Source organism: Pinus tabuliformis, chromosome 3_2, assembly GCF_031772625.1.
Source record: "Pinus tabuliformis cultivar Carrire ecotype Pingquan chromosome 3_2, CPIR1, whole genome shotgun sequence".
Taxonomy (NCBI): Eukaryota; Viridiplantae; Streptophyta; class Pinopsida; order Pinales; family Pinaceae; genus Pinus; species Pinus tabuliformis.
In genome coordinates this window covers 677,901,237-677,916,438 of record NC_142302.1, presented here as the reverse complement: position 1 = coordinate 677,916,438, position 15,202 = coordinate 677,901,237, and the positions used below count along the sequence as shown (strand labels likewise).

Sequence of the window (15,202 nt, the reverse complement as noted above, 5' to 3'; positions counted from 1 at the left end):
CCTTCATGCCATGATGCCTTCTTCATGCCATGTTTCCATAAGGATCTTTCATCCTACTACATGGGCATCGATGGTGGAATATATCCATAGATCTTCCCTCGGCAGCCCTGCATAATCCCATCCAGATATTTGTTCAAAAATAAGAAATGAACATATAAATCAAAATTACCTTTGTGATGGTCTTTCATCATGACATCTTCTAGTTTGCATTAGCATCCTGCATACATATCGACACATCTCCCAAAGATATATATTGTCAAGGTCTCTTTCTTTTTTAGACTCCATCAGAGTCTTCATATCTTCCATGGAGATATCCTAGTCAAATCTCCTTGGTCTTTCAGATATTGTTTTCCTTTACCATGGTTGCATATTCCACGATCTCTTCCTTTCTTCACACATTTCATTCCCAGGAATTTCCAATCAGAATTCTTCAATTATAGTCAACCACCTCATATTACATATGAGGACATATTATGTTGATTTTAGTGAATGTGTGACCCATGCATTTTTGCATTCCTTCGAAGGAGGAGATCCTTCCTTTGATTATGCTCTCAAGATAGAGCATTGGTCTATGTTACTTGCAACCAGATGACGTGAATCTTCAATATAGACTGTAAGCATACACACCTCATTTTTCTTTGGGTCATCCAGACTTCTTGCAACAACTTCCTTTATTGAGAGAGCTTCAATCCCTTGATCTGCTTCTCCATACCATCATCCCATGAATTCCACAATTTTGGAATTCTTGATGAAACACTTGCTTCCCCTCGTGATCGGTGAACCTTTCAATGAAGATTCCATCAGAGAATCTTGAGGATCTAAAGTATCCCCATCAACAAATGTTTCCAGATGTATGATGAACCTTGTACTAGATGACCTTGCCACTTATGTTTTCAATGAGATTCCCAAGAGCTATATCCTTGACTTCCATAGATTCTAACCATCATTCATGCTTCTCTATGATGTCCTGAGCTCTTGCTTTCAATGCTTACATGATGCCTTGATGCATCCCATTATTTTACTCAGTGATTTATGATAGCCATATCTTACAACAAAAGACTTAGGAACTTGAAAAGAACTTATGTGAGGAAGACTATCTCAATCATAATAGAGATCTCTTACTTCCTCCTTCTTGGATTTCTTCTTTTCAGCTTCCTCCACTTCTACGGTGATATGGGCTTCTTTTCTTCCTCTTTTGTTATTGTCCTTCTTGATCTTAGGACAATCTCTTTTGTAGTGCCCATATTCTTGACACCCATAGCATTGAATCTTAGACATGTCCCTTTTCTTTTTCCAAGAACCAGATTTTACAAATTTTCTCTTTCTTCTTGTCATTGTAGCATAAGGTTGACTTTGCTCACCTGCTCCCACATCAGATTTGGCCTTTAGTCTAGATTCTTCAATCTTGCACAGTGACCATAGATCTTGGAATGGAGTAGCTTCTTTCTTCCCATAAATACTTGAAGTAAAGTTACCCCACTCTTCTGGTAGTGCATTTAATACCACTGCAGTCATTTCTTCATCAGACACAACTTCTCCCAGATCTTGTAGTTGATCCCGGATTTCAGATATCCTCATAAAGTATGAGGCTATTCCATCTTCCCTTGACATCTTTAGCTTGTAGAGTTCTTGCCTTAATGAGATGACTTCTCCAGCAGTGCTTACAAAATACAACTCTACCAGTTTGTCATAGATTTCTTTTGAAATTTTGAGTTTAGATACATATGGGATGAGGGGATCCTTGATGGATTCTATGAGAATCCTTTGAGCCCTAACTTCCCCTTTCATATACTTGGCAAGAGCTTGAGCATATTCCTTTCTTGGTTTAGCGATTGATCCTTTGACATGTTCGATAACCTCATTTTCAATGAGATTCAGATTTGTCCTTTTCTTCCATGCAAGATAGTTTGAAGCCCCAAACATTTTGTTGTTTTTCTTGCAAAATGACATTTTGACAGATTCAGATAAATATACTTACTTGTTAGGCTGCTCCTTCTCTTTGCTGCTTTCTTGAAGTTGATGATAATATAGAGAATAGAAAACTTCTCCTTGATGAAGATAGTTTTCTTCAATAATGATCCTTGATCCCACAAAGAGGGAGATCTCTTTGGATCCTTTGATGGTGGAGTCTTTGTTGATGTAGATCAATGATGACTTCTTGATGATGTCTTTAATGGTAAGGACCTTGATTCGTAGATCTCTTCAACTTGGCCTTATTTTCTTGATGATGATCCCATGACTTCTTTGTAGACTCCTTCTTCGATCTAGGGTTATAATGCTTCCTTTGTAGATCTTGTCTTTTGCTTGATGCCTTTCTCAAGATTTGATCCTTGAGTGTTCCTTGATAAGATGCCCTTCCTTGACTTTGTCACCTTAGCTCTGATACCATGTTGAGAAATCTAGGGCATAACAATTAAGTGATTTCTCTTCTATTAGTAACTGCTTGTGATAGATTAGGATCTTTTTTTACTTAGGTTATTAGTGTTCTTCTTCATCAAACAACTAGCAATGCATAAACCATAAAGAGACAAGAGACAGAATATAGGCTATCAGCCAGGGCCAAAACCTCTCATTCTTTGAGAGGAAAACCCGAACAAATTCTTCTTGTTATAGAGATTTCGATTGACGAATACCAAGACCAGGACCCTTGACCTATTTGCCACTCCAAGACCAAGACACAGAGCTTCCTTGATGAAGTCCTTCTTCCTTGAGTCAATGATAGTCAACCTTCTGCTTCTCTTCAACTTCGACTACTTCAAACCTTCACTGGTTTCGACCTCCTTGAATTAGGCCTTCTTTGCATGGTGACTTCTTCTAGCTTTCCTCAACTTCTTCTTAACATTGCCCTACTTCCAGCTCAGCTTCTCAAGAGCACTGTAATCTTTCTCGGTTCCTTCTGCTACAACTGAACTATTACTTCCTCACACATGTAGAGGAAATCAACCCAAAAATAGACTTGAAATGGAGTTCGGTTGATACTTTCTTTCTTCACTTGATAATATGCTTTCTTAACAAACTTCAAAACTCTTTTTTTTTCAGACCTTCACCGAATTCATCACCGAAATTCACTGCTTGAAATGATGCCGCGCTGGCTTATAAATAGTTGTTTCCCATCATAATGAGCTGACATGAGTATATGTGAGCGGACTTGTCCTTTGGAGAGTTTACATTATTCCTTTTTGAAGCCGACTTGAAGGAGAGGTCTTGTGCTTGTCTTGGAGGGATTTCACACTTATTTAGTGACTCATACAAAATGTAACATGCCCCAAGAATGGTCCTTTATACATGACATAGACTCCAATTGACTTTTGTGACTAGATGACAATTCCTAAAGGCTCACAATGGTATCCATCACTAAAAGTAAAATTCCTTTCTCATGAAACACATGAGACAAGTATTACAATAATAATTTTATTTTTCTTCTTTTCATCAATTACATAAAATCATAATTACACATGTCATGAAGACTGAACGTAGTTACAATTTTCAACACTATCAACTCCCTCTTAATTCTAGCATCCCTGCAGAAAGCAATCAACTCCTTAGACACATACTCTCCTCCATTATGAGATCTTAAATTCTTAATCCTTCTTCTTGTAGCATTTTCAACTTGTGCCATGAATTCCTGAAACTTTTCAAATACTTCATCCTTGGATTTCAAGAAATAAATCCATGTTTTATGAGAGTAATCATCAATGAAAGTGACATAGTACAAATGACCACCCAAGGATTTGTCAAACATATGTCCACAAACATTAGATTGCACAAGATCCAAGATTCCTTTGGATCTACTATCACTACTAGTACATCGTCCATTGACTTTTTTCCCAAGAGCACATCGTTTGCAAACTCCATTATGTTCAATCTTGATTTTAGGTATACCTTATACAAAATCTTTCATTCTAGTCAAAGTTTTATAATGAACATGGGCGTACCTTCGATGCCATAGTCCACAAAGATCATATGTTTTTTGTATTAGGGCTTGAATTAAGCGTCCAAGGAGATGATATAGGCCTCCTATTCGTACACCGATTGGCAGATTCAAAGGAGGAGTCCTTCTATACTAGAACTTGTCCATCAATGAATGCAATTGTATACGCTTTGACTTCAATAGATGAAATATACAACAAATTCTTCTGCAAACCAGGAATATAAGATATTGTTAATAGAGACATTACCTCTTGTGTTGGAATTTCTAAGTTTAACCCATTAGAAATTCTTCCTGTGGTATCTGGTTTATTTCTTTGTACTTGTTTAATTACTTAATAAGTTATTTACCATGTAAATATTGAAAATAAACACAAGTACAGTATCAACATCTACAGATCATCAACTGAAAGAAAACAAGCACACAAGTGACACCGTTATTTTTGGACCAATGTCCCTGAAAAAACCCAATGCGGGAAAACCAGTGCAACTATTCTGAGGGTTTTATTTTTATGCAGTTTTCAGAATACAACTAGGGTGCCAGAAATGGCTCACCCAACAGAGAATGCCCTTGGCAGTAGTACCTCTCCTCAGAGACATATTCTGGCTGATTAATCACTGAATGAACGATACCACAACAACAATTGCAACGTCCACTGCTCTGCGTCACTCTGATAAGGATTGCGTCACCCTACTCGGCTCACCAACACCCAGTTTGTTCCACGAAAGTCCTCCCAGTGCTGTCTCTTGGCCCTGCGTCAGCTCTGCTAGCCTCCTTGCAGCTACTGAAGCTTCTGCGTCAGCCCTCAAACCCTCTGCATCACACATGCTAGCCTCTCGTGGCTCTGCGCTCCTCCCAGCTGCCTTTGCGTAGCACCCAATTGCCTCTGCGTCAACCTCTCCAGGCTCTGTGCTGTCTCTCTGGTACTAACAATGCCTCTCTGCTATGTATTCACTGCTCCTTGCTGCTGATCACTGATTCAACTTTGCTTAGCAACCCCGCTCTAGAAAAATGAATCACTGATCACTCTGGTGTATTCTCCAACTGACCCTCAAGCCTCCTCATATACTTTTCTCGGTGGTCCAACAACGGTTGAGATTAAACTCTAATCAACCGCTAAGATTAGATTTGGCTTGATCTATGACTTTTGGAACCTTCTAACCCAGTTTATATTAATATCCATTAATATTTTATTTTTCCTAAATTTAGACTTTGGAACTCCATTAAAATTATTAACTATTTTAATATCTCCCAAACCAGTCAGAATCTTCCCAAACCATTTCTGGGTCTTGGAGATCTCATGTGCTTTAGCCTCTCTACCAATTTTCATGGCTAGAGCACATCCGATACTATCCCAAATCAACACTCCCTCTTAGCGAGGATTGTGCTCTAGTAATACTCCTCACTGAGCATTAACCTGATCATCTGGCATCAGTCCTTGTGCTGATGCTAGGCCTCCCCACCCAACATCCTCTGCACTGCTGCATCTTGTATTGCTGCTCATGGCCCTGCCACTGCCACTGCTGCATCTGTAAGGCAACTCCTTTTGCATCGGTGCTGCTGTTGGTCCATCCTCCTAGCACTTCATTTGCACTGCATCCCATCTCATCATGTTGCATCGTGCTACTACATACTGCTATTGCATTGCAACTTAGTTACTGAGAAGAAAGTAACTGATCCACCCAACTCTGACATCCTTGTCAGGCTAGAAACACTCCCGATGCTGAAGCTCCCTCTGCCGCTAACAAGTGCTCCCTCTACTCACCTTTGCGCTACTGCAACAACTCCCTGCATCTCGCATCGTTGCACACCTCTTTGTGCCATCCTGCACTGGTGCAACACTCTCGTGCCTCTCGCACTGTTGCAGCCTGCTGGCCTTGCGTTGTCCCAGGACTCCTTGCACTGTAGTTCTCTCCGCCGCTCCATCTGCATCTGCCTCTAACAACATCCACCAGTCCTGCTACTCCTCTTCGGGGCTCCTGTAGCAAGGTATAATCCAAGAGGTTGGGTACCCCAAGGATCTTGCTCCTCATTGCCTGTAGTCCTCCTGACTACAACTCGATGTCTCCCCCCTTCTTCTCAAGTGGCACATGAGCACTCATGACACAATCGTCATCCTCTTCGACACATTACTCCGCCCTTGTTGGCGCTGGCTTGGTCTTAGATGCCTCTCCCTTACTCTTCTTCCTAGGACACTGGTTTGCAAAATGACCCAGTTCCCCACAATGGAAGCATTTGAACTTGGAGAGGTCCTTATTCTTTCTCTTCTCCTGCTTTCCTGCAGATGCTAGGGCCACATCCTCTTCTTCCTCCTTCTTGATTCTGACCCCTTTGCCGCTATTACCCGCCTTGGTCACCCGTCTGATCTCTTCTTGACGAAGAGCACCCATAGTTCCTCCCAATTTGGAAGGCTCGTCTTGCCTAGTATGCTTTGGACAAATACCTCCCAATTCTCTGAGACTGCGTTCAATGCAGTCCTCACCATCAATTCCTCATCTGGCATGGCCCCTATGGAAGTTAGCTGATCACTGATCTCCTTCAATCGACCGAGGAAGAAATCTATCTGCTCTCCCTTCTGCATCTAGTATGACCGTAATTGATTTTCAAGTAACATCTTCCTTTGTATGGAAGTATGCTTGTACAATTTCTTCAGGGCCTCCCACATCTCATTTGCCGTGTCCTTCTCGGCAATATGCGATACCACATGATCCTTGACCCCATCAAGGATGATGCACTTCGCCTTGGCCATTGCCTCCTCGTACTTCTCATTTTCAGATGGGTCATCAGGGATTGCCATCACTTTCAAGGTGAAGTCCTTGATGTGATATCTGTCTAGAATGTACAAGATCCTGGTCTTCCAGACCACAAAGTTGGATGCTCCGTCCAACCTATCTTGATCTCTTAGTCTATTCATGGCCATCTCGCTGCTCTTCTTTCGACTTCTCCGAGTCTCTCTACTTTCCTCCTGGAAGTCCTCTGTTCGACTCCTGAGTCTCTCTCTCAACTTCCCGTCTGGAAGTTCTCGGTTCTACTCCTCTGAGTCTCGATTTCCCTTCTAGAAATCCTTCTGCCAATATCAAGTTTCCCCACTCTGATTGTCTATGCAACTGCACCACTGATCCAGATTCCTTGGCTAGAAATCCACCTCGGCAGCAACTCCCTCCTCATTGGTCTTGCCCTGTTAGGTACTGTTTTGACCACAATACCCCACCAGCTTTGCTCTGCAAATTAACTGTAGCCTCCTATACCCCAGCAACTGAAGGATTGAGCCACTTGGCTCTGCGTAATCCCGACACCGGAAAATCAGCTCCCCTAGTCAACTACGTCAGCCCTCCTGGCCTCTGTGTGGCTCTGTGTGAGCCTGATTCTACCTCCCTTAGCCTCTGCGCTGCCTTTCTCTGGCCCAGAATGATGACGCAGTCCCTCTGCGTCACTCCTTCCTCTGTCGCCTTCTGCACAGATCAACCCTGTCACTCGAGACAACTAAATCTGCTTGTATTGCTCTGCTGGCTGATGCCTTCAGTTATCCTGTGATCTGCAACCACGCTCTGATACCATGTTGGAATTTCTAAGTTTAACCCATTAGAAATTCTTCCTGTGCTATCTAGTTTATTTCTTCCTACTCGTTTAATTACTTAACAAGTTATTTACCATGTAAATACTGAAAATAAACACAAGTACAGTATCAACATCTACAGATCATCAACTGAAAGAAAAGAAGCACACAAGTGACACTATTATTTTTGGACCAATGTCCCCGGAAAAACCTAATGCGGGAAAACTGGTGCAGCTATTTAGAGGGTTTTATTATTATGCAGTTTTCAGAATACAACTAGGGTGCCAGAAATGGCTCACCCAACAGAGAATGCCCTCGGTAGTAGTACCTCTCCTCGAAGACAGATATTTCGGCTGATTAATCACTGGATGAATGATCCCACAACAACAATTGCAACTTCCACTGCTCTGCGTCACTCTGATAGGGACTGCATCACCCTACCCGGCTCACCAACACCCAGTCTGTCCCACGAAAGTCCTCCCACTGCTGCCTCTTGGCCCTGCGTCAGCTCTGCTAGCCTCTGCGCAATTACTGAAACTTCTACGTTAGCCCTCAGACCCTCTGCGTCACACACACTAGCCTCTCCTAGCTCTGTTCTGCTCCCAACTGCCTCTGTGTAGCACCCAACCGCTTTTGCGTCAACCTCTCCAGGTTTTGCGCTCTCTCTGGTACTAAATCTGCCTCTTTGCTATGTATTCACTGCCCCTCGTTGCTGATCACTGATTCAACTTTGCTTAGCAACCCCGCTCTAGCAAAATGAATGACTGATCACTCTGGTGTATTCTCCAACTGACCCTCAAGCCTCTTCTTATACTTTTCTCGATTAAATCTCTAATCAATGGCTAAGGTTAGATTTGGCTTGATCCATGACTTTTGGAACCTTCTAACCCAGTTTTATATTAATACCCATTAATATTTTATTTTTCTTAAGTTTAGACTTAGGAACTCCATTAAAAATATTAATTATTTTAATATCTCCCAAACCGGTTAGAATCTGCCCAAACCATTTCTGGGTCTTGGAGATCTCATGTGCTTTAGCCTCTTTACCAATTTTCATGGCTAGAGCACATCCGATGCTACCCCAAATCAACATCTTGATTCCCATTGGAAGGATGATGAACCAATGCCTTTGACTTCATACTTGCCATTGTCTCCAAGCTCAACCCTTTGAGTTATCTTCTTTTAAACCAATTTAGGGAGATTCTCACGACTTCCAGTCATGTGCCTAGAGGCACCACTGTCCACCAACCAAATTTCATCATGACCTGCAATGGAACCTGTAAAAGCAAAATAAAATGAATATTCATCATCATAATCTTTCTTCCTAGGCCTCCTCTTATAAGATGGTTCATTAAGGTCAATTGCAGAAGCATGGTGCTTCCCTTCCTTTTTCGATCATCATTCCTTTGAGGACACCTATTTTGATAGTGACCATATGCTTGGCAATGATAGCACTAAACATTTGTCATGTCTCTTCTTTCTTGAGAGGGAGGAGGAGGTCTTCTTTGTGGAGCAGGTCCTCTTCCTAGAGCAGGTCTTGGAGTAGGTCTTGAAGTAGGTCTTCTAGCTGAACTTCTTTGAAATCTTCCAAAATTTCTTCTTCCCTTGCTATTCTTTGAGTGGGCTACAAAAGCTTGAGAATCTTCACCTGGATTTGGAATCTTGCCTTTGGACATGAGCCTAGATTCTTCTTGAGTGCAAGCAACCCATAGCTTATCAAAGGAAGGTGGATTTTCTCTGCCACTAATGCTTGCTGCAAAAGAATCTCAAGAGTTAGACAAAGTACCCATTGCTAGAGCTACTAATTCTTTGTCGGATGCTTGTTAATCAAAAGATTTGAGTTGATCTCTTATTTGAGATATTCTTATGAAGTAAGATGCCAAAATATCATTCTTTGTCATCTTGACATCACGGAGCGAACTCCTTAGACTTATAGATTGATTGATGTTGTTGATGGTATATAATCCAATAAGGGCATCATACATTTCCTTGGAAGATTTGTGATCAACAATATAAAGAATTAGATGATCCCTAACAGATTCTACATTGATGCTCATAGCCAAGATGTTATCTTCTTGAAACCTTATTATGCCTTGCAAGCACCAGGTCAATTCTGGTCTTCCATGCCTTGAAGTTTGTAGCTCCTTCAAGCTTGTTCTCTGCCTTCATGGTGAAGATGACCAATCAAAACAAAAGATGTAGAATCCCAATGCTCTTCAAGGTGCTCTCAATGCTCTTTCCCTTCACGAAAGCTCTTATCTCATGTTGGATTTTCTAGTGCAATCAAGACTTGCAATTTTTCAAACTAATAACTACTTCCAATGATACACTTTAGAGGATTCCAATCTTTAAGCAACACATGAAAAATTTCAACCATTAACTTCTTCAATAGAGCAATAGAGATCACTAAAGAAACAAAACTTATAACCTGTTGACTTTAATGGTAAAATACACAAATGTATTTGTAAGTAATATTTTAATATATATATAAATGTACAAGTGATTTAGAATGTTACAATGAGGACCGACATATATACTAGGCAAGTCTCCCTTCACGATTGGGCATGTCTTTTAGACATGCCTTTTCACTTAACTAATGACTACTTACCATAATCATTACTTGATTATTTTGTATTTACATTTATTTATATGTATTTATGTTTATTTTATTTTATACAATTTATGTTCGTAACATTGCCCCTTCCTTCAAAAGCTTTGTCCTCAAAGCTTATTGTTGGCAGTTTCCTTTACTTTAACCTCGAATAATTGTCTTTGCTTGGCTCACGTCATTTTTGATAACCTCGAATAATTGTCTTCACTTGGCTCACGTCATTTTTGATAATTGGTCACTGGTACCTCTGTCTGTGTAATTCGCTGGTAACACTGTCTTGAATCAAGGGTTATCGATCGATTTTTATTTTTATTTTTATTTATAATAATAATAATAATAATAATAATAATAATAATAATAATTATTATTATTATTTTAAATCAAATAACAACTATATAAAATATATATAACTTTATAATATATAAACTATATAGCTATATAGGTTATAAACTATATAGTTATATAGGTTGTAAGTCCAACGAATTGAGTCGTGGAAGGGCATGTTGTTTGAGTGTGTCGATTGACGACCGCAAAAAATGACGACTAGCAGGGTTCGATGGACAACGTGTCTGAGTCGAATATGGGCGAAGGCTAATGAAGGGGACGCAGAGCAATTTTTTTTAAAACTGCGTGGAGTCTTGTCAACTGCGGGTGGTGGTTCGATTGCAAAATGGATGATGGACTGGATAGGGTGTGTGGAATGTGATGGCATAGTGAAATGACTGAAGATTTCGATAGACAAGGCTTCGATAGGTGACGACAGTGAAAAACACATCAGATGTTTTTTGCTGTCAGAGGGTGTCGGTGTGATGGTTTGGCGTTTTCATATCTTTCGATCACATCATTTGGGAGAGCCCTCCAAATCTCAAACAAATGAATTGTCTTTTTGCGGCCCGATCCTTCACAATATTCAACCATTTGCCCAAAATCACTAAGACATTTCTTGCGCGTTGCATCTTCAAATTTTTCTTTATTTCCCTTATTTTGTGAGGAGTTACTTAAAATTTATTCCATGCTCCTCTGATCATCAAAGCTATAGTAAATTTAACTTCTTGATGGTTTTTTATCACGTCTGCTCTTCCAGATTCTTGATAAAATGACTCCATAGACTTCAGAATATTAAAATGACATACAATCCACACATCTTTTCGATCTATTCCCATCCCAAAGGCTACTGTAGCCACCACAACTGGAACTTTTCGTGATGCCCAGTCATTCAGTGCTTGGCTACAAACCCTATCACTCAATCCTGCATGATACACACGACAAGAAATGCCATCTTTTAAAAGATGTGCCCCAATATCATCACATGTATTTTGAGCAAGACAATAAATTATTGTGCAGTCTTGCTTAGCTGCCTTCAGCATATCTCGTAAATCATATATATGTATTGAAATTCATAAAAGATATTTGGCCGATTAAATGATGTTTGAAGTATTGATGGTTGATGCAAACACAATGACTTGCTTTGGTACCACTGAAGCAACAAAACTTATATCTTGTGGACTTTAATTGTAAAATACACAAATGTATTTGTAAGTACAATGAGGACCCACATATATACTAGGCAAGTGTCCCTTCATGATTGGGCATGTCTTTTAGACATGTTTTTTCACTTAACTAATGACTACTTAACATAATCGATCGAAAAAACCCCACAAGGGGGAAAACTTGGTAATTTTTCCTTATGAGAGAGAATTCAATTCATCAAAATGTAGATCAGAATATTCCAATCAAATTGCCAATCTTTGACCTCAATAAATGGCAAGTCAAACCAATCAAATGAGAGAGAAAAGTCAAAGCACTGTCCAAGACAAAGTTTGCAACAAAGGGTTGAATTTCAGCCTAAGGTGGCTGGTCAAAAGGGGTCAAAATTCAGCTTGCAATTCCATAGTCAAAGTCTTAGTCAAATCATAGAAGTTGACCTGTGGTCAATGAGCCAGAACAGGAGCAGAGCTTAGGTCAACGACAGTCAATGAACCACAAATAATTTCAGCCTCCAAGATCAGTGAAAAGCTCGGTCAAATAGCAGTAGATAATCCCAAGACAATTATAGTCAAACAAAAGTCAAATAGTTGGTCAACGCAAAGACAAATATTCTTCTGCTTCTCCTTGCATGTGTGAACATATCTTCTTGTTTCATATTGAATGGATGAGTGATGTGAGATGCTAAATGAGGTCAAAAAATGCCAAATATATATGTGTGCTAGGAGGTGGGTTTTGACCATAGGGTCAAACCCTAAGTTGCACTGAAATGGATATGGTAACTTATACGGATACTGGGTTTGAAACTGATAAGACAAATTTTCAAAAATTCCGGATACAATACAAGGAAACAACATTCATTATATATATATATATATATAAGAATTTCATATTGCCATTCATCTTTTAGAATCTAGATTCTATATCTAAAAATACATAATCATCATCATGAATTCAACATAAACAAATCATCATCATCAATTCAACATAAACATTGTCATCATCATTAGTGATTATTATAGCAAATAACATATTATCATCATCATTAGTAATGTAATTAGAAAATGCTACAACTTTTGTGCTTTTAGGTCCAACTCCTTCAAAGAACGTGTCATGCATGGCAGATGGGATCTATCTTCCTTGCATAACAATTAAATGGTCCATGGGATCATCGGGATATTCCGTCAAGACCTATTTGAACATTTCAATCTTCTCAATGTCCTCTTGGTCTCTTGACTATATGCAAGCAAAAGATTGGCTAGAGAAGATTTGTTATATTGGAGGGATTTATGAAATTAAGAGCAAAATCAATGATAGTTAACCAAACCTTAAACAAACTAAAAATTAATCGCTCAAATAAATCTCTTTACGATGACATTCATCAAACTCTCTTGTTTTCATTTTTGAACATCTATCATTTTCTGAGTAGTAAGAATCCTTAATAAATATATGGAGTGTTGTTGTTTCTAAAGATTTAGGAGAGACGTTATGAGACTGTGTTTATAGTGAGTTTGTTTGCAAATCTGATTTCTTCATTTTTATTATTTATTTATGACTATACAAATTTTCATGCTTTTTAACATTTTAAGGGTGGATTCTGATCACAATTTTCGTGGATCCATTTCCGGAAATTCGAAAATGGATCAAAAAAATTTAAAACCCTTGGAAACATATCCAATTCCAAATCCAAAGTTTCTGATTTTTTGAAATGACACAAAAATGTTTTTATGACGTTTTGAACAAGGATTGTATTCGTTTCTGTTTCGGAAATGAGGATTCGCGTTCTGACAAATTCTTCAGGCGTTTCTGGTAACTTAGGTCAAACCCCTTCATGTGGTGGGGCCGATCTGTGCAAATGAGGCTGACTTGGTCAACATAAAATATATATATAATTTCTTCTTTGTCTTTCCAATGAAAATATCGATTGAGCTGCCAATTTCAACAATGTTGAGTTGCGGTGGTCTAGAGTGGACTAGGCCAAGTGTTCAACCACAACTCGGGATTGACCTTGAAAGGATACAAGTTTAGTTGCAGTATGTGCATAGGTTTTGATCGCATTGCTTTCGGGGAGGGAAAGCAGTTTGGTCAAAGGGAAGGCTGTGTAGGCTCAAAGGGAGTCTGGCTTTAGAAGGAGATTATGGGCTCAGAGGGAGAGTCAACTGCAATTGGAAGTCTAACCTTCAGGTTCAAGCGAGAGAGTGAAGTCTTCCAAGCCATGCAAGGAAAGTCATGATCATGCAAGAAAAGTCATGGCACATGCACGAAAGTCATGGCCATGCAAGGAAATTCCATGGGGTTGGAGATTTCTACGAACAAGGAAAGTCACAGTTTAGATGGCCATGCAGGATGCTCTGAAGTGGGAGTCTTCTAGGAGCATGGTGTCTTCGAAAATCTAGGTCTTCAAGAAAGATGTGGTTACAAATCATATTCGGAGGTGGGGCCACTTCTAGGTGGTGATGGAAATACCTTCCTCACTAAGAGGGAGTGTTGAAATTTGGTAGCTCAGAAGGTATTTCCGATTGGAAAAACCCTTAGGGCTTTCGAGTTTGTTTGTTGGGGTTTTTCGCCAAGGAAAACATTTAATATTAAGTCGGCTTAAGGGTCAAGTCAGCTAGCAAGGCTGAGAGGCACACCCCTTAGAAAGGTATAATACAAGGTGAAGGATCATTCTTCTTGTGTGGTGAGTAAGAGGGCTAAAAGGGCCTAGCTGCAGGCAACAAAAGGAGTTGCAAGAGATGATAGCAAGGAGGCCGAGTTTCTATGGAATTTGGATTAGGGTTGGCTTTGAAGGACTAAAGGTGGCCGCAACTAGGGAGGAGGCCGTAGACCTAAAAAGACCAATAACAACTAGATAGGAGGCCGCATGTGTGAAGAAAGAATTGTTAGAAAGTCAGAAAGGTAGAAAGATTTTCTTATAATTGATAATTACTTGTGATGTTCTTGACTTCTTATTAGGTTTTCTTTATATCTTCTTTCTTTTGTTCATCAAGCAATTACCAAAGCAAAAGCACATAAAACAATGGACACTAGATATAGGCACTATGCCAGGGAGAAACCCCCCTCAAGGGGAAAACCTAGTCAAAATTATCTTCCTTTCAATAGTATTCTTTGAGACTCTTCACCCTAGACAAAGACCATACCTTCCCTCCACACCAAGTCAACCTCCCAGATCTTCGATCTCTCTTCTAGTAACTTCGACTATGTAGCAACTTCCGGCATCAAGCAGCTTCCGGCATCAGTGAAACTTGGAAGACTTCGATCTCCCAAACTAGGGCACGAAACAAAGAGAGAGGCACCAAAATTTCGTTTTTTTTCTTTTCCTTAGATTCCACCCAACTCGCACTTCCTTCTCCTCCTATTTCACACTTCTTCCGGCTTCAAGAGAGATCAAACTTGCTTGAGATGATATACTCCAAATGAATTCGACTTGCTTATATTTATAGGCTTCAAGGGAGGTTGAATTGATGTCCTTAGGATGACTTGATCTCTTCTAGGCCGCCTTGATGTGGAGGATACATAAATTATATTTGACTCAATACTAAACCTTTTTACATGATTCAAAATCCCAAGAAGGGTTTCTTTAAAAGTACAATGACTCTATTGACTTGGAATAAATCTTAGA

At 39.7% G+C, this 15,202-nt stretch overlaps 1 protein-coding gene across 4 annotated transcripts in view; it reads left to right on the top strand.

The window, feature by feature from the left end:
* LOC149182459 (uncharacterized) overlaps window positions 1-15,202 on the top strand; it is a 328,907-nt gene that overhangs the window by 186,163 nt on the left and 127,542 nt on the right. The window lies entirely within an intron of this gene.